General features: G+C 40.3%; 1 long non-coding RNA gene across 1 annotated transcript; it reads left to right on the forward strand.

The window, feature by feature from the left end:
- The first annotated feature begins 18,294 nt into the window (after nucleotides 1-18,294).
- LOC134299837 (uncharacterized) lies at nucleotides 18,295-25,460 on the forward strand. The gene is made up of 2 exons (XR_010007077.1): nucleotides 18,295-18,510; nucleotides 25,164-25,460. It is a non-coding gene; the product is annotated as an uncharacterized LOC134299837 (long non-coding RNA).
- The last annotated feature ends 325 nt before the right edge of the window (nucleotides 25,461-25,785 follow it).

Consider the following 25,785-nt stretch of genomic DNA (forward strand, 5'->3'; position numbering starts at 1 on the left):
ACCTGTAAAAGAAGAACTGCCAATACCCGCTTTTAAGACCATTTTGATTTTTTAAATTCAAAGGTAACGGTTCTAACATACGTCTACCCAAGGTCTTGAAATAAATGGATTGTGTTTGTTACAACACACTGAAGCTCCAGAGCTTTCAATGTATTTGCTCCATGTAGGTTTCATACTGCATTTTGCCTAAGACTTTCCCAGCTCTCCCTTCCCCATTCCACAAGATAAAGGATAATATGAAGATAAGTCATAACAGAACAATTATCTCTACTGGTAGAATATGTAAGTGAAATCTTTTGGAAGGTAACTCATTTTTTACCTTTTTTTGTAATAACAATTTACATTTAATCTCTTTTCTATAATCTGCGGAAAGTCTCAAATAGATATCACTGCATATGTCTACGTTCTTTGGTTTCTATGGTCCCCAATTATGACATTATTTTGCATTTTGAAATATAGTGATCCCATGGTATCTGCTGGAGTTTGGTTCCAGGAACCTCAGATCAATGGCAAAATTCATAGGTGCTCAAGTCCCATTATATAAAATGACATAATACAATGTTGTCCCTTATAGCAAACATCAAAGTTTGGTTTCTGGATTTTCTTTGTGGATAGTGGAATCTGAAGTTGCAGAACCCATGGTTGCAAAAGGCATACAGTTTAGAAAATATAAGGGTGATGGGAAAAGTTACTAAGGGAGATAGCAAAGTTCTGGGTGAGAAAGATTTTCCACATCTTATGCTGTGCAATGCAAGAAAGTTGGAAACTGAAGCAACAATTCATTTGGGAGAGCGGGGAGGAGAGTACTCATTCGGAAGGACAATGCCCTCATTTTGCCTCCTTAATAGTTACACTCCCGGAGTATACAGTTGGCCCTCCATTATATGCAAATCCCAAAAGCAAAACTTGATTTTACCATTTTATATAAGGAACTCCATTTTGCTACACCATTGTATATAAAAGGACCTAGAACCAAACCCCAGCAGATACCAAGCACCTATTGTACCTCTTTTTACAGATGTAATGTTGTTTGTTTGCGGGGGGGGGGGGGGGATAATATGGGAAACTCAGGCTGGGACACATGTGCTTACAATGAACAAACGGGCACAATTGTAGAAGCAGCAAAGTCTTCAAGATGTTTTTGCCTTCAGTTCCCATCTCATTTAGCCATTAACCATCCTTAACCAGTCCTGTTCTGTTGAAATGGTTGACTTTCTCCATTTATCAAATGACATCTGAGTATCATCAGGTTAAGACTGACTTCTGTAGAAAGTAACTAGCATGCTATCAGTCAAATACAGAGATTGCTAGAATGATATGGAAGCAAGGACCAGTCAGTTGTATCTTTCATTTCTCTATCGTGATCTCTGTGAAATCGCACATATGGTATTTTTCTGCACTGCACTGTCAGTTTGGAATCTTCTAGAGCTTTAAGATACATTTTGAAAAACCTCACTGGCATCAGAGACAGTTGAAAGAATTGTTTACATCATGGGAACAGACTGTTACTCTATTTGTGTGATTCTTACATGTGATAGATGCTTCCTCCTCATAATTTTGGCTGTGTCTACAGCAGGGGAACTCCTCTGGATGCAATCTGGAGTAATCTGTTCCAGAACTGCCCAGGACACACCATAGGAGCAGCCAAAAGCTCTTTTGCAGTCCATGTGATCAGCCTGTTCTCCTGGGAGAACTGTTGTTTCACCGGCTAGAAGCAGCTCCCTGGCAGAGCCTTGTTGGCAATGATACTTCTGGTGAGGCTACAAAACGGGGCTTGGCTATTTGACCAACAGAAGCAACATCCCTAGTAAGGTTCTCCAGGGAGCTGCTTCTGGCTGGTGAAACACCAATGGGACTTTTTGACATGTGGTCACTGGATAGCCCTGAATCCAGTCTGATCCAGCTGTCCATACATCAAAAAACACCGGGGGTCACTTGGGAGATCATTGGAAGCTCCCAAATAACCTACAATTTTTCATATGATGGATGAAAGGCTGGAAAAAGCACTTCTGCTATGGAACTTGCCATATGTCGTCTGGACTGCTTGCAGAAGTTACAATGTGAAGAAGTTTTATTTGGCCTGTGAAGACAGAGGGAGTTATTCGGAAGGTTTTATCACCTGCAGTTTGCAAATTTGATCACTAGGTGCCACCATGTAACTCATGCTGAAACCAGCAGTAATTTTGTATTCTCTTTTCCATCAGTCTTTTTAAGAGGCCCACACCTAACATGTATTGTTTTGCAGCACATGGTACAGATTGTGCTTTCCAAGACCTCTGGCAGACTCCACTTTTGTGCTAATTGGATAACTACTTCAGGGCAAATTTGCATATTCATGCTGCCTTAGAAAGCCACATCTACCTTTTCATCATTATTTCTTATTCTTTATATGTAAATTTCTCCTTTCCTCCAATGAGCTCAAGGTAACATACATGGATCGCCTATTCCCAGCTTCTCCCTTGCAACAAACCTATGTTGCTGGGTACACAGATTGAAGAGACTAACTGAGCCAGATTTAGGGACTATGGTCCAGGAATACTCAATGTGGTTGGATCTTCACTATTGTATAATCCAGATTCTGAATCCAGATTATCTGAACTGGATTATGTGAGTCTACACTGCAATATAATCCAATTCAGAGCAGATAATCTGGATTCAGAAGCTGGATTATATGGCAGTGCAGATGGAGCCTGGGTTTAATGTCTTGAGGGGGATATATAACCACCCTGAGTCCCTTCAGGGAGAGAGAGTGGTCTAGAAAGAAAGTTTTATTATTATAAAACTTGGAGAAGGCTACACTTTGAAAAGAAATGGCCTACAACCTTCTTAATGCCATGATCCCTTAATACAGTTCCTCATGTTGTGGTGACCCCCAAACCATAAAATGATTTTCATTGCTATTTCATAACTGTAATTTTGCTATGTTGTCAATCATAATGTAAGTATCTGATATGCCGGATGGATTTTCATTCACTGGATCAAATTTAGCACAAATACCTGATACGCCCAAACTTGAATACTGGTGGGGTTGGGGACGACGATTGATTTTGTCATTTGGGAGTTGTAGTTGCTGGGATTTATAGTTCACCTCCATTCAAAGAGCATTCTGAACTCCACTAACGATGGAATTGAACCAAACTTGGCACACAGAACTCCCATGGCCAACAGAAAATGCTGGAAGGGTTTGGTGTGTTCTGGAGTTGTAGTTCACCTACATTTAGCCTTCTCTGCCAAAGGGATTCCTAAGACCACCAGAAATATGCATTTTCTGATGGTCTTTGGCAACCCCTTTGACACCCTCCTCACGACCCCCTGAAGGGTCCCTATGCCCAGGTTGAGAAATGCTGACTAAGCACATTCAGTTGTACAGTTAAATTTTATTTTTTCCAAAAAGTTATCACATGTCTAATTGAACTTGGACTGTGGCATCATTCAGATAAATTTTCATTTATCCAATGTTCTGCCAGCCTCTTTATGTTGGATAAGCGAGACTCTATTGTAATTAAGATCTGGGGTTAAATTTGCATTGGGGAGAAATGGGCACATTATCCAAAGTAAACTGACAAAATGCAAGAAAACTGAGTTTGTTTTCTCTGAGAAATATTTGCATAAAGATGTGTGAGCCCTACTAAGGCTTCTTTGGATTCCCCAAATGGCACTTTATTTCTGTCCACCACAACTCAAGGGTCTTTGCTTTGAGTCTTTCTACTTATACTCCACCACCATCTGAAGTCTGGTTGACATGAAAACGTAAGATAACATTTTCTCTGCTGTTTTGTTATTGTGGAGAGTGCAGCCTGGCAGATCCATTTTGCTCTCTTTGTGTTATCCTTTCTCTGAACGCTAAAGACCATTTTATTCCTGCAGGCTTTTGCCTGCTGGATGTCTGATTTAAGTTTATTTTTGTCTGATATCAATCTGTTCAGCTTTTATCTTCTGTTTCAATCTTTTGATCGTGGTGTGCTTTAAAAGTTTTTTTTGTTAAATTGGTTTTTTTGAGTGCATTTCTGTTAGAAGTCATGAGTGCCTCTGTCAAAGAAGAAAAGTTCAGGTATAAATGTTAGCTGACATCCTGTATTTCAGTTATGGATTCATAAACTAGAATTATGTATACCTGCTCTGTATTCAAGTATAGTATGTGTTCACAACCGTGACACTATTGCTATGATCATAAATATTTTCCAAACCCACCTGAAACTCTAGGGATCAGGCATTCAGAGTTCAACAGAATAATATTTCCAGTTCCTACCTGATAGCGAGCAAGTGTGTGACAATCAGAAGCAGGACCCCTTATTATTCCTTATTTCACCACAGGAGAGAGCTAGAGATACAAACCTACTGCACCCCGATTGACAGCAGAACAGATCTCCATTGCTCAGAGGACTTGCTTGCTCATAGCAATCCAGATTGAGTACCTTGTATCTGGAATTCTGAATTCTGATATACGGCAACATCCAAAATTGTTCATGTGAGTGGCTGAGATTATGATGCCTTTGCTTTCCAATAGTCTATTGAACACAAACTTTATTAAAAATTAGAAGTACTGTATTATATAAAATTGCTGTCAGGCTATGAGTAGATGGTGCATATGAAACATAAGTGAATTTTAGGCCTAAACTTTAGTCTCATCTTCAAGATTATTTATGGATTAATAATATGCCAGTGCAGCACCCCACCCCCCCACCCCAAGGATTCCAAAATCCATACTCAAGTCCCATTATATACAATGCTATAGTAAAAATGTGTCCCTTACAGAAAAAAGCCAAAATCAATATTTAATTTTTGGATTTTTTTTGGTGGGTGGGGGAGGATATTTTCAAGCTATGGATGGTTGAATCTGTGGATGCAGAATCTGTGAAGAGGAAAGTCAGTTCTATATAGGATTATGTATGTATGCATGTATGGTGAATGCTTTGAAATGACTGACTGCAAAGAACCCAGAAGAGGTACACATGTTTACTGTCAAAGGCAGACATTTGGCCAAGTTATAGTGTTTTGGATGACACCTCTCTAGCGTTCCCAGCCAGCATGGTCAACACGCTGGCTTGGGGTGAGTGGGGAGGAATTTAGGGAATTGTGCCAACTCTATTTTTTCTCCAGGCTATTGAAACTGGATGTATCTCCATTGCAGAATTAATGCAGTTTGACACCATTGCCATGGCTCAATGCTATGGTATCACAAGTTCTTTAGCCTTCTCTGACAAAGAATGTTGGTGCCTCACCAAACTACAAATCCCAGGATTCCATATCACTGAGGCAGAAAGTGGTGTTAAATTGCATTAATTCTACAGTGCAGATGCACCCTCCTTCTGCTGCCAGCTTGACCACGCAACTCAAGAGATGTGTGTGGGCACGCCTGCAAGAAAGGCCCGGAGCCATTCTTTCCAGCTTCCAGAAGATGGTGCCCTGCCACTAGGAAACCAACTGGGTGAAAACAGCAAGTCATTCCAGTTCACCAGCAGAATGTCATGCAGAAGGCTTTGTGTGTCTGTCAGCACATTCCTGGAAGGTCACAGCAAATGATGAATGCTCCTGTGTAGGAGCTGGAGGAAAAGGGAAAAAAAGAGAGGGAGGGTTTTTTCTTCCATGAGTTGCATCACTTAGAGGCCTTTTGGCATCTCTGTTCCCTTGATTCCTGTGGTTCTAAAACCTTTCCCAATTGTTCTTGGGCTGCTTCCTCTGGAAGCCTTCTGTGGCCAAGGCAGGATATTCATGACTGATGGGCCTCGGGAAGCTGGAAAAGGTCCAGCTCCTTTCCAGAGTGCGGTTGCTCATTTCCCTCCTCCCTCCCATTTCCCTCCAAGGACTGAAACAGCCTGCGGGTCTGGTGAGAGCGCTCTCTCCGGATGCAGATGCGTCCCCAGGCAGTGGATGCCCAAGACACTCTCAGCCTGGCTCATTAGCAGAGAGGGTGCATCTGCACTGGATATTTAATACAGCTTGACAATATTTTAACTGCCATGGCTCAATGCTATGGAGTCACGGAAGTTGTAGTTTTACATGGTCTTTAGACTTCTCTGCCAAAGAGTGCTGGTGCCACACCAAACTAGAAATCTCAAGATTCCATAGCATTGAGCCAGGGCAGTTCAAGTGGTTGTAAACTACATTAATTCTACAATGTAGATGTACCCTAAAAAGCTTTGTCTGACTGAACAGGTTTGGGCAAGCAATGCACGAAAAAATAACTCAGTACAGGAAAAATGCTTTCTCTTCTCCTCTGGAAGCAGCCACTTGCTCTCAAACTCTCACTGCAGATGCTGATCTGTAATTTTGACCTTACAAATTCAGCTCTAGGGATCAGTCTACCATTGCAAATTGACTTTACAGGTTTTTTTCAACCACCTTTTGGCCCAGTCTCCACCATAAACCCCCTCTCCTCTTTTACTAGCAAGGTTGAGTATTCATTCTCCAAATTTCTGAAGTATAAAATACCCAAAAATCAGAAACTTTCTTTATGAGCAACTGAAATAGTGACACTTTTACTTTCTGATGTTTCAGCGTACACAAAATTTGTCTCATTCACAAAACTATCTATTTATCTATACACATAATAAAAGTGAAAAATGTGCATGTGTGTATGTGCAGAAGGTGTCCACTTACACAGCAGCCTCCCGCCTCCACAAATACCTATAGTTCCCACTGAGCAGGAGACACCAATGGCAGGTTATAGTGAGCACCATGAACATGTAGCCCCAACCCTGACCGTGTCCTCCACAAACACCATTCTGCCACCTACCCAAGTGAAGGCTTTCATATAGGGACAATTTCATTCTAGATGTTCTATTTTTCCTCCAGAATGGATATCTCAGGGTTCCTTCATTTGCATGAACCCACCCACTGCCTCCACCTGAACCCTTTCATACCCTTTCCTATGGCACACAGTTAATAGAGGAATTGATCAGCAACTGAACAAGAGGTTTGGGGAGAATTCACCATGATTTACAAGAGTTGTACTTGACCTACATCCAAAGAGCACTGTTAACCCAATCAATGATGGCTCTGGATCACACTTACCATGGATGATGGGATTTGCAGTACCTTCACTGATATTGTGACCCCCACCGACAATGGACTGGGAACAAACTTGGCACAGAGAAGCCCCATGACAAACTGAACATATTGCAGGGGTTTAGGGGAATGGACTCTGGTCCTGGGAGTTGTAGTTTACCTGCATCCAGAAAGCACTGAACCCAGCTGATGTCAGATCTGAACCAAACTTGGCACACAGACCCAATATGGCCAACTGTGCATACAGGCCTGGTTTGGGGGGACTGACCTCAGATCTGAGAGTTGTAGTTCACCCTTATCCAGAGAACCCTGAACCCAGCCAACGACAGATCTGGACCAAACTTGGCGCACACACCCAACATGGCCAACTGCAAGTACTGACGGGGTTTGGGGGTGATTTCCCTGGGAACCTGGGAGTTGTAGTTCACCTTTATCCAGACATCACTGAACCCAGCCAATGACGGATCTGGACCTAACTTCAGTAATATTACCTAACATCCCAAAACAAACAATGCCTTCTTCTATAAACCCGGGCACTGCTGGGTCCCCAAGCTAGTTAGAAATATCTTCCAGATATAAGGCATATACAAAACATAAATGAATTTCCTGCTTAGACTTGAATCCCATCTCCAAGATGGGAACCAAAATATTTCATTTACATACATGCAGTATCAGGTATTCCAAAATCCAGAAAAATGCAAAACCCTTCTAGTCCCAAGCATTTCAGAGAAAGGATATGCAAATAGGTCTGTCTTTCTGCTTCTCTGTTGTTCTCCTTTTCCTCTTTAATCCATTTGCATCTCCATCTTTTGTTTTATATTACATCCCCACCACACTGTGTTTGAAAATAACTTACAAAGAAAATGGCAATGCTCTCCTCCGTGTTTGACAGAAGGAGGGAGGTCCTCTTCTGTAATTCAAAATGCTGCTGTGCCTTAAAAAAAAAAAAAAAAAGAGAAGCAAACATACACAGTGGGCCATTGGTATCTGCTGGGGTTTGCTTCCAGAATCCAGCCATGTATACCAAAATCAATGGATGCTCAAGGCCTATGATATCAAATAACATAATAATAATAATAATAATAATAATAATAATAATAATAATAATAATAATACTTTATTTCTAGACCGCCCTCTCTCCCCAGAGGGACTCAGAGTGGTTAACATACATATAAACTGCAAACATTCAATACCACAATTTCTTCATTAATATCAAAAGTATAAAATGACAATAACATACACAGTATAATAAAAATTAGAAAAAGCAATAAATTTAAACATGATAGTCAGTAAAAACATTATTGCACAGACCGAGCATATACCTGGACCAATTTAAGTGACCAAGTCGCTGAAAATGTTCAGTCCTTGTAAGAGGCTTGTACCTCTATAAAAATGAAACAGCAAAACATAGTAAAATTGTGTCCCTTATATAAAATAGAAAAATCAAGATTTGCTTTATGGATTCCCCCCCCCCCCCCCAAACCATGGATGGTGGGATTTGTGTTTATAGAATCCACAGATACAGAGGGCTGATGAAACTTAAATCCCCTCTTCAAGATGATTTGTAATGGGAGTAGAGCTCAATCTATACCCTGCTTCCTACCAAGAGAATCACCTACCCACTCTACTTTCCTTTTTCATTTCTTGAAGACATACAGACGCAAATGCACACCAGACTAGTGTGATGAACCTTAGAGTTTGGCTGGAGTAGACAGTCTACTTGTGGATCCCAACCTACATTGTGAAGATCAAGACAAACTGGAAATAATGAGAACTTCTGAGAAGATCAGTACCAAGAGGGACTTCAGTCAGCTTCAAGAAGAGAAGCTTCTAACTAACCTCATGTGAATTCTGTGTTGTTAGTTTGTTTTATCTCTCTTCTTTCTGCTAATACTGGTGTTTTATGGATTTCACATCATGTGAGCAGCATTTTTTGAACTGGGGCCCCCCATTCACAATTCACAATTGTAGGACCATGATTCCGCTTTAACTGCGTCCTATGGAATCCTAGAGATAATCTGGATTTTGTATGGCAGTGTAGAAGGGGCCTAAATGCCTCTCCTTACATGATAAATTGCAGAATTCCATAGGACGAAGCCATGGCAGTTAGTGGAATCATAGTGCTATACTTGTGCAGTGTGAAATGTTCAAAGAAATTACTTCCATCCCTTCACTCCCTGGTTCATTGCCAGTGAAGGTCAAATGTGGGAAGTGCCTGCCCACATTTAGATAATGTAACATCTGGCCTGATGATCATTTTTTGCTGCTTGTTTGCTTATGTGAACACTACTGTATAAAATCAGCCTCGAGTTATTAAACACAAGGCTGATCACAGAAACACTCAGAATTGCTGTAATTTTGGTAGCAATACAGAGACAGAAGATTTTATCAGAAGATGATGAACAAATAGTAGATATGCATTGACTGCTTCCATAGAATTTAGAGGTGCTTAAATCCCTGTTGTGTCCTTTCTGAGGTATGGCAACCCCAAGACAAACTTTCTTAGCAGAATTTGTTCAGAGGGAGTTTGGCCTTGTTTTCCTCTGAGGGTGAGAAAGTGTGACTTGCCCAATGTCACCCTTTTTATGGGTAGGTTTTAATGGTTCAGTAGGGATTCAAGCACAACTCTTCCAAAGTCTTTATCCCAACACTGAAATTTCCACTTTGGAAGAAATTCATAGCACAGTTCTAGAGAGTGAGGACAAATGAGTGATCTCTCATCGTGTAGCAGCAACACTGTGGCCAATTATTTGTGGTTGTTGGTCTCCATCCACCCTGGGTTGGTTTGAACTGCTCCTATATATCAAGGTTGTGACAGCTTTTTGGAAATCCGGTTAGATAAGCTAGAAGTCCACTTCATGCCAAACACCACCCATATGCTTGTATTACCATTGGCCACCCACATGCAGGCTGCATAAAGAAATGGGATCTGAATGGAAGCATTGGAATATTTCCAAGCAAGCCTATTTGGAGAAAGGAAGTTGGTGGTGGGGCACATGTGGCCATAATAGAAATAAATAAACCTGAGTGTCCCTTTCTTTCAAAGGAGTGCTCTTTTCCTGGTGTGTGGATTTCTTACTCATCTCTGACTTCAGCAAAGTACAGTAATCTATCTATACTTCTCACAGCAAAATATCTGCTTTCTTGGGCCAGTTGGAGCCCTGAGAAAGAATGAAAAGGCATACTGTGTAACTCAAGAATGTGTCTCTTTCATCGAATCTCCTTCAAAATTACCACTTTGTTTGTCTTCCTGACAACTTGTAAATTACTTAATGCCGTTGGCAGATTGAGCAGATTTCCATTTCTCATTCAAACCACATTTTCTACCATTTGTAGAAATAAATAATACAGAGAATGACAGCAGGGAGGGATGTGTCCACACAATCAGACATCATCAAAACCATTGCTTAGTATATAGCATCCCTAGAAAGGCTTCAGTTTCACTAGCTCAGAGAGTCTGGCCTAAAATACACATTTGACATGCCTCCAAGCTTTCCTCTGCCAAATATAACTTGTCCAAGCTCTAAGTAGAAACACATGACATATATCCTGTTTACACTTCCACAATTACAATAATTTCAAACTGCAGAAGAATTATGGAACAGCCTTCTCTTTTTAAAAAGTTTAAATCGTATCCACTGAGATAACCAGTTGTCAGCCCTTGCTATTTACTGGCCCACTGCTGTGAGTAAATGGTGCCTTGAGCATACCCGATACAGTTGACCAAAGGCATGTGAAAGGCCAGAGGGGGAAACCTAGATCTACAGGGATTTGGGCCAGCCAAAAGAAGGGCTATAGCTTAGCTCTGCAAGACATATGTTTCATGTCTCAGTCCCCAGCATCTTCAGATGATGGATCTGAAGTAGCAGAGCAGAGAAAACAATCTGTCTGAGATTGTGCAGAGCTATTACCAATCTGCCATAGTTGCATGTAACCTCAGTATAACATTGGCTATGCCTTACAGAGCTGAATTGGCTGATTTTGATGTTGGGTACAACAAGACTAATTTAATTTTAGAGGCCCCTGAAATATCTTGCAAATAGATGTCTCCATCCTTTGAAGTATCACTTTGCTCCTGCTTAATATCTCTCTTAGGAGCTCCTTTGGAAACTGAAAGAAGGTTGGGGATGCCATCTAGCCAACTTGATGATATTATTATCACCCTGCAAAGTACAGGCAGTTCCTGGATTACGAACAAGATAGATTTTGTTCTTAGGTTGAATTTCTATGTAAGTTGGAACAAAGTACATTTTAAAGTGTGACTCCAGCCAAAAGTATTTAAAAAGTTTTGTTCAATACAGGGAAGGAATAACAGCTCTGTAGTGTTTGTTTTGCTGTTTGTGCCCTGTTCAGAAGATTTCACCTCACTTTCTGTCCCTGTGACAGTTGGATTTTGAAATTTTGGGGTTGTCGTGGAAACAAGGACTGGTGATAAAACTCCAGAGGAGACATCTATTCCCTATGGTAATTCGTAGGTATGTGTGATCCAGAAAAAAATGATTCTAAACTCTGTTTGAAAGTAGGGGGCGCTGGCACTTTGTTTCTAAAGCCATTTCCGAATTTTGAAAAAAAAAGTTCAAAACTTCCCAAAACTTCTGAATCTTCGTATGTACCTTGTTAATGCCGGACGCGTATGCGCATGAAGGAAAACATTACTGTCAATGGGGAAAAATGAAGGGCTTCTCTCTTCCTCATTTATGAGCTATCCTAATGAAACTTGCTACAGTGGTAGAGCACATTTACCACTGTCAGCTCACCAAATTTCAGAACGTTTGACTTATCCTCTTTATGTTTACCTGGACTGGATATTAAATGAATCATGCAACTATTTGCTTTCCCTGCTTTCGGTCCCATCCCCATCTCAAGTGAGGCTGATGGGAACAAGGGAGAGGGCCCCCCCATCTCTGGAACTCCCTCCCTAAAAATAAAGATGCCCCCCTCTCCTCTCCTTCAAAAAACAACTGAAGGATCATCTTTGCTCATTAACATACAGAGAGCAGGAGGATTAGATAATGAGAGATCAGTACTGGACCTCTGATTGAAAACTATAGTGGTATTCGGGCCCTGCTAATCCATGTTGGCCCAGCAGTCATCACTGGCCATACAATCAACCCACATGTGAACTTTGATTGGCTCCTGTAAATCAAAATGGAGGTCTCATGCTTAGGTTTTATGTTGTTATATAATTTTGTTTGCTTACATTTTGCTTAATTTATTGATGCTACATTCTAATTTTACATTTACATGTGGGGTTATTCTGGATTATTTTGTTGCTACGTGTTTGTTTTTATTAAAGAATGGAAAGTTTGCCTTTTTGTCTGTTGGAATCTGCCCTGAGTCCCCCTGGGGAGATAGGGTGGAATATAATTAAAGTATTATTATTATTATTATTATTATTATTATTTTGATATCAACACATTCCTGGACTCACACCCCTCATGGCAGCAGACCTTTAAACAGACGTGGACTGTAAGCTACCTAACTGCAGCTGTTCTTTCTCCCCGCTACGAAGGGCATGCCTACAGCCAGTGACATCGGGAGAAATCCCCAGCCATAAGGAGCCTGGATCCAAACTGAACTAGCTTTTCGGCCAATCAGGGGATAGTGCAGGTATTCTGAATGATTGTCAAAATGATTGGATAAAATGCTCTATATCTCCATGCATGCTTTATGCCAGTTCTCTTAAGTGCAGACTCCGTACTGGCACCCTTTCTAGCCAGAAAGAATATACTTCTGTTTGTTTTGCCTTTAAAACTGGTTTGTGCCTTGATCTGGCCTTTGGAGTAGCAAAGAGCACTGGGATCTGAACCCAGTTTAACAGCTGAAATCAGTCAACAATGACATCTGCAAAGTTCAGCTTTTTTACATCCTAAATATATGGCTGCCATTTTTCCTGGCAGAAAAAAAGCAGGGTGCTTCTCTCAGGGGAACATGTAATGTGTTCAAAAACAAGGTGACCAGAAAATGACTTCCCAAGACCATACAAAATATTTGTCCTCACAGCATTTAGTCCCTACAAATAGGCAGACGCACACACCCTGTTTTTCAGCTAGTTTCAAAGCATTGCTGGCAATTAAACAAGCCAAAAGACATTATTCTCAAAGTAGTGAGTCATTTTTCTGGAGACACTTTGCATCTCTCAATGTGCATAAATAGTAGGCAAGGACTGCAGGCATCGTAAAGTCATATCGTGTCAGGGTCACAAATCACAGTCTTACCTTATGAATCAGACGATAACATATATAGTGAGATCAGACTCACTTGGCAAACATGGCGTATTACTAGCTGTTCTGCCATTTCAGAGGCAGATAAGCTGTATTTCTTGCACTTGGTCATTTTTCTCATTTATCGTTAAGGTTCCATATGTTAGCTCATCATGACTTTCTTGAAAAACAGTGAGAGTTTTTTTTAAAGCACTGAGATGAACATAGGGAAATGACCATTGTGCTTTTCGGATAACCACATTGCCTAAATGATATATTTCAGTAGCAACTTTTTATTGTTGTTGGCATAGCAACTCACTAGATCTAAACCAGATAAGTGAATATGCTTCTCCCTGTTCCCCTCCAAGGTATTCACAGCGGGAAATTCCTGTTCCATCTGGTTAACTGCAAATGCACATTATTATTGATATGTAGTATTGACAGCAGTTTTGATCACACTAAGTGGCACTAACATTAGCTGCATTTAGCGCAAAGAGAATGGGATTTAGTTTCTTCTAGAAAGAGATAACTAGCCTCAGAATCAGCAGTGAACCATGAATGCTTCTGACATGAAAACTATTTCCAAAATTATTTAGAAAGGAGAAAAAAAATCTATGCCTGGGCTAAGCCAGGTTTTGCACAATTGTCATATTACAAAGCTCAACTGAATGGAAAGCATGACTGGAATCCTATTGAACAATTATGAATGTGTAACTATAAGAGTTATGAAGCTATGCAGTGAATTCCACTCTAATTCCCACTTACCAGGAAACAGCCACTCTGACCAATGGGTGTCTGTCATTTGGGGAAATGACCCCCCCCCCCCACTCAGTTGACTGACATTCCCATGAGCTATTTGCATTATAACAGGCAGAAGCAGGATCTGTGTTGTAATCCGCCTTTGCAACAAAGATTGTTAGGAGTCCCCGGGGGGCGCAATGGATTAAACCCTTGTGTTGGCAGGACTGCTGACTTGAAGGTTGGGTTGCTGACCTGAAGGTTGCCAGTTTGAATCCGGGTAGAGTGTGGATGAGCTCCCTCTGTCAGCTCCAGCTCCCCATGCGTGTACATGAGAGAAGCCTCCTAGAGGGATGGTAAAAATATCAAACATCCAGGCATCCCTTGGGCAACATCTTTGCAGACAACCAATTCTCTCACACCAGAAGCAACTTGCAGTTTCTCAAGTCGCTCCTGACATGAAAGAAAAAATAAATAAAATAAAGATTGTTCATGTGAGGGTAGTAGTGGAGGTAACATCAGTTAGTTGCTTCTAGAGTGACAGTGGGAAAGATTCCTCTTGTTTGCAGTTGCTGCATTCTGGTGAATGGGAATTGGGTGACATGGGGATCATGAATAAGATACAGGACAGTTCTATACAACCATTTAAACTGAATCAGGATGCGGATTTAAAAGAACTGGTTCACTGCAGATACCCACACAGAAACCAGTTCCAGGTTGGGACTGGCCACAAATATCTGCTGATTGTGGATTGATCTGAACCCAGGAATATTTTTTTCTTACCTCAGCTGGCAGGATACATTGATGAGCATTGGTATGATGAGTACTGATCGACAGCAGGAAGACCAGCACTGATGGGCAGCAGTATGTCTGATAGGGATCAGCACTACAGCATAGTAGGGCACAGAGACAAAGGAGCAGAAAGCAGCTGTTCCCTTTGGAATAAGGTGATTTCCTCTCCATGGAGAGGTGTTTCTTTAGCTGTGTCTCTTTTTAAAAAAATGTGTCAGTGCTAGTTCTGTCCTGATGAGCACTCCAGATTTTTCTGTTTTAAATCCAGCTTGGCATAGGACATATATTGATCGACTGCACTGGATTTTATGGCTTATTCTGCAATTTCTGGTCAGTTTTTTTTAAAATACATTTTTTTTGCTGAATGTGTGCTGCAGAGCGTATTGAGGTGTACATTTTGTGGAAACCTCAATCATGAGACTGTGTGCTTGTGTGGAACTGCTCATAGTAAAGGAATGTGTAACTCCAGGTTATACATCCCAACAGGAAGCATAACACAACATGACCAAAACATTGGTCCCCATGTGAACCTCTCCGAGTCCCCTCATGGAGGTGGAAGTGGGTTATAAATAAAGATGATAATGATGATGATGATCATTATTATTATTATGAGCCACAGTCACAATTTTCTTATCCTGGATTAGAGTTTCTTGACCTATCTAAGGCAAACAAAAGAGAAAAAAACCTAACATACCTACAAAACGTTATGATTTCTTGCCTTTCTCAGCAACATTAATTAATCAACAAATTCATTTCACAAAAATGTATTTTGGATATCGTAGTGCATTTTGTGCAAACACTTTGTTTTGGGGCAAATCAACTCTTTATGAAACTTTTGTTATAAAGTCTAGTATTTTTTTAAAATGGAAAAAACCCTCTTATAATATCAGAAGGGAAGTCTTGAAATGATTCATCCTTTCATGTGAAAAAAAGATAAGTGAAGATTTATACACAGTATTAAAGAGCTACTTGCATCGAGTGTGTTGAGGCACATTTGTCTTTCTTAGACTGTGTCCTGTATTATCAGACAATTATGTTGTGTCTTGCCAAGAGGACCTCAACATAAGGAGGTTGTGTAACAGACTTGGATAAGACAGTTTCACTTTTGCTATACAAACGAGTGGTTAGTATCAATAGAATCACCACAGGGACCAGAAAAAAAATCCCTGAACAAATAACCATTAATCAGTATGCACAGTGTTTAATTAAGTTGCACTTGCTAATTCTCCAGGCTAAGGATTTACCTACACTACAGAGTTATAGCAGTTTGATACCATTTGGCTTTAAATGCTAATGGTTCCATCTTATGGAATCTAGAGTCTTGTAGTTTGTTGTTGGTACTTACATTTCCATGTCAGAGAACTCCAGCACTATGTTCAGAAAGTCTACCAGCAAGTGTACTAGCAAGTAAGGCTAAGGTTGTTGTTGTTGTTGTTGTTGTTGTGAGACTTCCTGTAATTTCTGACTTCTGGAGACCCTATGGCAAACTTATCATGTTGTTTTGGTTGGGTAAGATTTGTTCAGAGGGAGTTTGCCATTGGCTTCCTCTAAGGCTGAGAGATTGTGATTTGCTCAAGGTCATCCAGTAGGTTTCCATGGCCAAATGGGGATTCACATCTAATTCTCCATTTATAGTCCAGAGCTCAAACCTATTCTGTAGGATAGAGCTGTGACAATTTAATAGGCCAGAAATAATTTGGCATAATTTTCTCCAGGTGTCTGACCATCCCAAAGTGTTGTAAAGAATTTATTGTTTGGAAAAAAACACATAAGGTGTTTTGTACAAAATGGGTTTCCTACACACACACACACACACACAGACCCACCCACCTACCCCCACCCACCCAAAGTATTACAATGATTCCGGCTCTAATAGTCACAGCCCCATTGTGAATGGGGTGGAAATATCACCCACCCAAGTCCCGCTCACCAGATGAACAGACTCCCATTTTTCTGTGCAGCTTATGTTTCTTAAAATAGAACTGGGATGCAGTTACAATTGTGGCAAAATTGTAATGTAGCAATGCAGATTGACAACATGTTCAATTTCAAGACTAAATGCTATGGAATCTGGCGGGGGGCGGGGAGTAGTTTAACAATGTTTTTCATTTTCTCTGCCAAAGAATGCTGGTGCCTCACCAAACTCAATTCCTATGATGCTGTAGCAGGCATAGGCAAACTTCGGCCCTCCAGGTGTTTTGGACTTCAACTCCCACAATTGGAATTGTGGGAGTTGAAATAAAAAACACCTGGAGGGCTGAAGTTTGCCCATGCCTGTTCTATAGCATTGCCTGTCCTATAGGCAGTTAAAGTGGTATCAAGCTGTATTCATTCCACAGTGTAGATGCAATCTATGTAGGGATTATGAATATGGATTCATTGTAGACGTGTATCTCCAGGCTACGTATCTGTGACTATGAAACTGAATTCTGCCCAGGATTCTTGGCAATATGTCAATATATGTAAATATGGGCTGACAACTGCAGGGGAAAATTTGTTTTCTTCCTCAGCAGGAAGAAAATTACTACAGGCATGGAAAAAATAACCAAGGATTTACCTCCCTAGTTCATAACAGGTTTTTCATATAAGAGAATAATCTCATTTTTAGCTGTATTTTTTTCCTAGTCCAAGATCAGTTTTTAGCCAAATGTATTGTTTCCAGTAGAGAAAAAAGAGAGATGGAATAACAAGAATTATGTGCATGGGCCAAGATATGAAGATTCAAGTGCCAGGCTAGGATGGGAGGTGGCCTGTTTATCTGTGAAGTGATCTGTAGAACATAGGGCCTGTGGTGAAGGAACTGTTGGGAAGGTAGAGTATGCATAGCTGGCAAAGAGAAGACAGGGGGGAAGATAATATAGCTACCTTTAAATAACTGAAATGCTGTCATGTGGAAAATAGAGCGAACTTGTTTCTTGACATCACCTGCATTAGTAAATTCAAATTACAAGAAAGAAGATCCTGCATAGTGGAATGGCATACGTGTGGTATGGGTAGATGAGGGTGAAACATTTGAATCAGTGGTTCGTTCCTTTGCATTAGGACAGACTCACCTAGGCTGAATTATTTGGCAGTGTAGACTCATATAATCCAGTTCAAAGTAGACAACCCGGAACCAGATTTTGGGATACTGGGCAGTGTAGATCCAGTTCTAGTTTGCAAGGTTGTTATATGAATAAATGTAGCATGGAGGAAAATAATGCACATCACTTTGAGCTCATTGCAGGAAATGTGGGATACATAATTTTCATCCCTAGAGACAATGTGGAATACAAATACATGTATCAATTGAGATATAGGCGACCAGGCCACTCAGCTATCTATGAAAGTGTTTTTATGCATGACTTCCTGTGCTGGATTCAAAGTCAAATGCACATTCCACTGAAACAAATGCCGTGGAGATAAATGGAGTCACATGCAAGTGCACATCAAGATGCACTTCAGGTTTATGCTTCTAGGTCCTGAGCCAACAAGTGAGATGGATGCCAAATCCTGTTTCCAGGAGATGAAGGCTGTATGTGCATACAAATCCAGTGAAATGTATCAGTGTGAGAGACATTTTATAAATGATAGGAAAAACTTGTTTTTCTATTCATAATTTAACACTACTGTATTTTATAGTTTCTCATTTATATGTTTTTCTCCCCCCTACAGTGATAAACAACACCTTTTATGCCCTAGCCTTCATGCATCGAATACATCATTCGCTGTAATGTTCCCAAGAAGCATGGGATTGCTCAGACTTCAGCAAACTAACTGGCTTTGACAGGTAAATTTCCTCTTAAATATGTTTCAAACTTCCCCTATATAGGCGTGTGAGTCACTCTGACAGGTTTAATTTGTCCTGAAAAATGAATGTGTTAAACTCATTAGCCATTTAGTTGGGAAAGATTGTAAACAGTAGATTGATTACTTTTCCATGTGCTGGGTATGCTACAAATGTAAGAAATTCCTTGCCAGCTAAAATGAACACTGGTTATGTTATAGGAAATTAACCATAATCCAGTTTTCCCGTGCTAGTTTAATGTGCCCTGCTATATAACTTGTTAAAACGTAAAAATAATAATTTGCTAATATAGATCTTCCTGCTTTGTGGACACCACATTTTTGATACCTTACATATCTTTTTGCACCACAAAATAAGCATTATAGTAAGGCTGCAATCTATACATATTTTTCTAGGATATGCACAACTGAAATTTGCTTCTGAGTAACCATACCTGCATTTGATACATGCTGTCAATAAAATCAATTTATGGAATCAGATTAAAGTACCTTTTTAAAAAAATTAAAAAGCCCCAAAGATCTCAAAGGAAATGCAAGCTAGTTGGGTGATTTTAAGACTTACCATCATTCTGTGCGGAGCAAGTTGAACTGAGACCTGAGAAATGGTGGGTCTAAATATTTAACTTTTAGATCTAAGGGAAATATTCCAAGACCCTCCTGTGGATACCTGAAACAATGGATAATAGCGGACTTTATATTTTGACTGGACTTATGTTGGATTCATACCACAGAATTGTGTTGAAGGTTTCATCTAGCAGTTATGAGACGGGTAAAAAGAAATAGCTCAACTGATATGTGTCTGGGTTTTGATTTATCTCACATTCACTCACAAAGGGAGTTGAAATGTTTTCTTATTTTGTGTAAGTTGAAAAAGCTTGTCATACAATGGGCATAGCTGTGATCCATTTTTGTTGAGTTGCTTAAAATGTCCACATGCAAATCTGGCATCCTAATGATATAACTGCTAATTCGAAAACATTCAAATGTGAGTAGATCAATAGGTACCGCTCCTGCAGGAAGGTAACGATGCTCCATGCAGTCATGTTGGCCACATGACCTTGGAGGTGTCTACAGACAACATTGGCTCTTCGGCTTAGAAATGGAGATGAGCACCAACCCCCAGAGTCGGATACGACTAGACTTAATGTCAGGAGAAGACCTTTACCTTTATCTAAAGATATAACAATGCTCTGTTTCCATGTGGACATTAAAGGAAGGGATATAGGGCAGGACATCATCATGGATGCACAGAACCTTGTTTCCTTCATTATTTCAGAATAGTGGAAACATCTAAAGAAGAGAGGGGGCCCAAAGAGTACGAAGGTTTTCGGGAAAAATGGAAATTCCAGAAAGCTGGTCCTCTGGAAAACATGTCCTCTAGCATTAAATCTTGATTCTGAGTAATTGAGGAGGTTTACATTCATTAACGTGTGTGGGAAAATGTTCTATTTTTGATAGAGAATACTGTATCAGTTTATCAGCTTATTTTTGTAGCTGTGTATTGTTGAAGTTCAGTGCTGCCGTAGGGCCATTTCCTACAAGTGAAATCCCTCTGCCCATTCCAATATAAGCAAATAATTCATATTTGAAGGGTGAGTGAACTGCATATGTGTTACTCCCATGCTTTGAGAGAGCCTCACCAAACCCATCAATTCCTACTATCTCCACTTACCAATGGAGCCATAGAATTTACAGTGGGATCTCGGTATCCACCAAGGTTTGGTTCCAGCAACCCGTATGGTTACATAAATCCATGGATGCTCATGTCCTGTTCTATACAATGGTGTAATAAAATGGTATCCCTTATATAAAATGCAAACTCAAAGTCTGCTTTTTGAGGTTTTGGTGGCAATATTTTTGAGTCATGGTTTGTTGGATCCGTGGGTGCAGCGTCTATGGATGTGGAGAGCTGACTGTAAGTCCAATGCACTGGAAAATGCTGAGCTTTGGAAAGCAACTAAAAACTATAAAAAAATTTGCAGGCCCCAATAACAAAATGTTCTACTTGGGGGCAGTAGTGCCAATCAAAATATGCTATTCTTTATAAATCCCATGGATTCTTAAAAACTATTCAATTGACAAAACAATTAATGATAACACAGCAAAACTAAATTCCAACATGTAATTACAACACATCAATTTTTTCATTCCTATTTATCAATGCTAATGAAATAAATTAACAGGAACATTTCAAGTTCTGATAATGGCCCTGGACTCAGTAAGCTTATCCTTTTCAATCCCTATGCACTGATTATCACTCAAAGTAAGGTCTTATGTCCTTACTGAAGTATATGCAACTATGCTAGACAACCATTTATCAAAGTTATGGGCATCTTCCTAGTATATAACCATTGGTAGTGATTATGGTTATGGCAAAAATCAAAGGCTCAGTTCATATGTTAGATACTGTGATGACACCACTACTGACAAGAAGATGAACTGTATGCATGTCATTTTGTGGAGAGAGGACTTTGTCTAAAATGCCTTATATGTGGTTGGATTCAGCTTTGACTACAATGGATAAATTGTCTGCCCACATACCCGAATTGTACTTTCTAACCTGAAAAGCACTAACAGAAATGAAAAATGTCAGCAGAATCAACCTTGATCAAAGATATCCTACTCAGTTGTGAAATTAGAGCTGCATACTATACATATATGTCAGCCCAAAAGTGCACATTGACCTATCCAAGTGGCTTTGTTATAATCTGAACTGGACATAGAAATTGTTGTTTCTTGCCTTGAAGTTAATGTGTACTCAACCCCATTGTGCTGTTTCCTCAAGAAGATTTATCCAGGAACTTTTTTCATTGTCTTCCGCTTACAACTTATCTTCATGAACTGCTTGATCCAGGGCCACTCCAGATCGGAAATGCTCCAGACCGGCCCCAGAGGTATTCACGCACACCTTTCTCAAATCAAAGCAGAATGGAGTCCAGATAATCCAGCAGGTCCAAGACTGCTTCAGCTTTGCTGGACTGTCACACTACTGTTTGTGTTACCATTGTCATTGCCAGATAGATGCAGAGCTCCATAAGAGCTCCTGACCATCACAGATGCCCCCAAGCTGATGTCATACTGTACCTCTGCTGACATTAGAAGTGCTTGCATGACCACAATAAGCACCAGAGGTTCTGGAATATCATGCACACAGCCAGGAGCAGCCACACAATGAGTACGAGCTATCAAGCTCATGTAGACAATCCCTTAGTCTAAAATTGGATGGCTAGTGGATTTCCAACCATAAGTGAAGATTTGCACCCTGGTCTCACAGAGTCCTACAACTTCTTCACACTGAGCATTTTTGCCCCATTTTTCTGCTTTTAATTGTGGCAAGGACGGGGCCTGCCATGCTCCATCACACTATGCACGGTTGGAATTGCCCACATTCCTCCCAAAGTGGAGGGAAGTGTAGTTTATGTAGCTCTGATGGAGCTACCTGCACTTTTCTCCCCTTTTTGCCATGTGATGGCAGAAAGGGCGGTGGGGCAATGCACGTTGCCGCAGGTTGCCACCCTTTTTGCCATCTGATGAGGGGATGGAAGGGTGGCAAAGTACCCTCTCCTGTTCCCTCTATGTGATGAGATGGCGCGAGGGGCACTACGAGCCACCCTGTGTGCCCTCCCTTTCACCACTGACTGCTGGCGCAATGGCACAGCCCAAATGAGCTGTGTGAGAGGTCCCTAATCCAATATTGAGACCACTACATCATGCTGATTCCAATCAATTGATTATTTATTAATCTATTTATCAAACTTATATCCTGCCCTTCTCAACCCCAAAGGGGACTTACAAAGGAAATAATTCAATGCTTCATATAAAAATACATTGGTAAATAAATAGAAGCATTAAAACCTGGAATTCAAAACATAACGTTAAAACATCAATTAAAATCTCATAATCGAGATCATATTTCAAAGCCAGTCTGAGTTGTCATTTTGAAATTACAGTCTCTTATTGCACTGCTCCCATAATTGACCAAAGGCCTGATCCCAGAACCATGTTTTTAGTTTTTTCTTGAAGGTCAGGAGGGAGGTACAAAAGAAGTGGTTAGATGATAATACTATACCCTGTACAATGTGGCTTTTAATTTGTAAAATGCTTTTCTGCCATACTGAACCAGTGGTTATTGTAGAGGCAGGCCTGAAGGGATGCCTTCTGTGGGATGAATACTGGAGCAGAAATCAATATGTCAAGGGGCCACAGGCTTTGGGGTATTATGTCTTAGCTCTTGATTCTGTTGCAGGCAGTATTGAAACTGTGCAGAGTGTCTCTCAATTCCACTCAATCTAATATACAGTAAGAGGAAAAGAGAAATCTTTCTGGTCTACTGCTCAGACTTTTTAAAATGTTTGTTATGGAAACTTTCAAAATTCAATTTACTTCAAATTTCCCGTGGGCTAAGGAAGCAACTTTTGAAGAGTTTTATCGCAATTGTAAGTCAAGATAAATAGCAGTTCTTTATGCAATAAGAGATGGAAACTATTTTTCTCCCCTTCGAAGACATTCTCAGAGAAAAATGTTCACATATGGGAATGATTTTCTAAACATTGCTGCAATATGAAACAAAGGACAGACACAGTATTTGGATACCAGGGATAGAAATCAAATTTATCACTCTGGTAATGCCCCCTGATTACTACTCTGTTTGAGCAGTGAATCAAGATGGGGATCTGCAGATTTGGTCTTTTCCATTTCTTATATGTTCTTTTTATTCCTGGTGGAGAAACAAGCAAGGAATTGTTGATATGCCTTATGTGCTTACAATTCAGCTGTGCACCACACTAAGAATAAAACAGACAGATCTCTAGCTGAACGGCTTACAAATGTGACATTGAAAGAAGGACTACAGCCTAGTGGTAGGTCACATGCTTTGCATGCAAGAGGTGCCAGGTTCAATCTCTGGCATTCCTGGACAGGGCTGAGAGAAACTCCTGTCCAGAGACCCATGCAAGAACAACCAATAGTCTGACAAAGGAGATTAAGCAATTTCTCACAGAGCAATGGGAAAAAGAAGGAAACAAGCTCATGTACTCATCCCTGTCACATGCCTTTGCTTCTCCCTATTGACTGTTTTAGGTTGTAAGAACCCTAAAGAGAGGGTTTTTGGTTTTTGGTACTGTCTTCCAAGTCAAGTGCATACTGACTATACTGTATAGAATAAGAAATAACAACAGAGCTCAAACATGTTCACATAATGAAATGCCCATCTTCTGGGTACTAGAGCATTTTAGTAGATGATCCCTGCCAGGATCCTATAGACTGAATAATAAAACCACCCCAATTTTTGGTTATGTGTTTTAAAATAAGAAATGTACTTTATAAATAACAAATAACGTATAAAATGTTCAGAGATAGGTACAGTAGAGTCTCACTTATCCAAGCTAAGCAAATATCTTGGATAATAAGGAGGGATTAAGGAAAAGCCTATTAAACATCAAATTAGGTTATGATTTTACAAATTAAGCACCAAAACATCATGTTATACAACAAATTTGACAGAAAAAGTAGTTCAATACGCAGTACTGTTATGTTGTAATTACTGTATTTATGACTTTAGCACCAAAATATCATGATATATTGAAAACATTGACTACAAAAATGGCTTGGATTATCCAGAGGCTTGGATAAGTGAGACTCTACTGTAGTACTTGGTTCCATTCAGCCACTGTGGCAAGGAAGCACATTTTTGGCAACAAAATGTTTTGGAGATTGTACAGCAAGGCAAAGTGTCATACTGTAATTCCAACCTCCCTTCCTCTCTTGCTCCCCCCCCTCTCTCCTCTTAAAGCAAAACATACAGTACCAGGAATAAAAAGCACACAAGTGAACTAACCCAAGCTTCCCCAGTAGACAGCAAACTCCCAGATTGAAGAAGAGCATGCAGACAAAGGCACGTAGGCCAAGGCACTGAGCCACTGGGTACAATGGCAGCTCTGGTCTGGTGGAAGCCCTGTACTTGCTGTTTAGGCTGAGACTTTGCTGCACCAGGGTGGACTGCAATCTCTGGAGTGGAAACTCCGGATTGGACTACTCCCAGAACATCCAGGGGAAGCAATCACATAGAGCTGGAGTTTCGGCCTTGCAGGAAGAACCAAAGTTGCTCCGATTAGGAATCCAGTCGAGGTTTTATTTCTCTCTGCCTTCCTGTTAGAACTGGTTTAGGGGGAAAGAGGCTTCTTTCACACTGTTCATAGGTCACTCCAGACTGAGTAAGGATTTGTAAGTTAAAACATACTTATGTTGGGACATTCTTATGTAGGGGTTCTACTGTAAACAATATGACCCAAATATACATGGGGGATACATTCCTGAATTTACTGTGGAAACAGGAATCTATAGATAATAGTGAACCCTACTGAAATGAATAACTTCTTCCAGAAGTTATCACTGCGTCTCACTGAAGAACTTAGAAAAATCTCTCAGAATTTTCTTGGTTTACCAGTGGGAGTCTATCACAACTTTTGGATGGAAACATCCCATAGAATTGCCTGGAAGACCTAGAAAATATCTAGGGAGGACATACATATTATTTCAGATGTAAGTAACTGTGGGCAGCAGTTATGTATACTGTATATACATACAAACTGCTGCACCCTTTACAGATTCTACTAATACTTTTCTTGTTTTGATTAGCCAGGTCAAATGACTTCTTGTTTTGGAAGAAAGAACACAGAGGGACAACGGAAGGAGAGGACAAACTTTTCTGCTTCTCCTTTGGACTTCTCTAGGTGAAATTTCCACAGCTGATAGTATTTTCTGAGGGACAGGAGGAAAAAAAAACCCAAGAAAGAAAGTTAATTTTACAAGGCTGAAAGATTTTACAAGACTGAATGGTTTTAAAGGACAGATTTCCGGCACTTGCTAAACTATTGAACCTGCTTTTCTTGCTAGATAATAAAATATTGGCTATCAAAGTTGCCTAAATTGAAACATGTGTGATGATTCTGAAAATGGTGTCAATATTTACTTCACTCATTGAACAAAGCAATGCCTACCATATGGAACGGGGCGAGGGTGGGGAGAGTTGTTCAGTTTTAATGATTATTTAAGAGGAAAGCTGGGCCTGCTGCTTGAGTGAAATGTGTCCAAAAGGCATCAGAGCTGACAGGAATAGGTCTGCTGTGTTCATCTGTGATTGTCAAGACAATATAATGTGACAGGAGAAGTTAACCAGGCATAGCCTTCTGGCACCTACAAAGATTGACAAAGAGGGTATCGTCTTGCAAGGCATTTTCTAAATGGTTATTTACCACAT

This window comes from Anolis carolinensis, chromosome 1 (genome assembly GCF_035594765.1).
Source record: "Anolis carolinensis isolate JA03-04 chromosome 1, rAnoCar3.1.pri, whole genome shotgun sequence".
Classification (NCBI taxonomy): domain Eukaryota; kingdom Metazoa; phylum Chordata; class Lepidosauria; order Squamata; family Dactyloidae; genus Anolis; species Anolis carolinensis.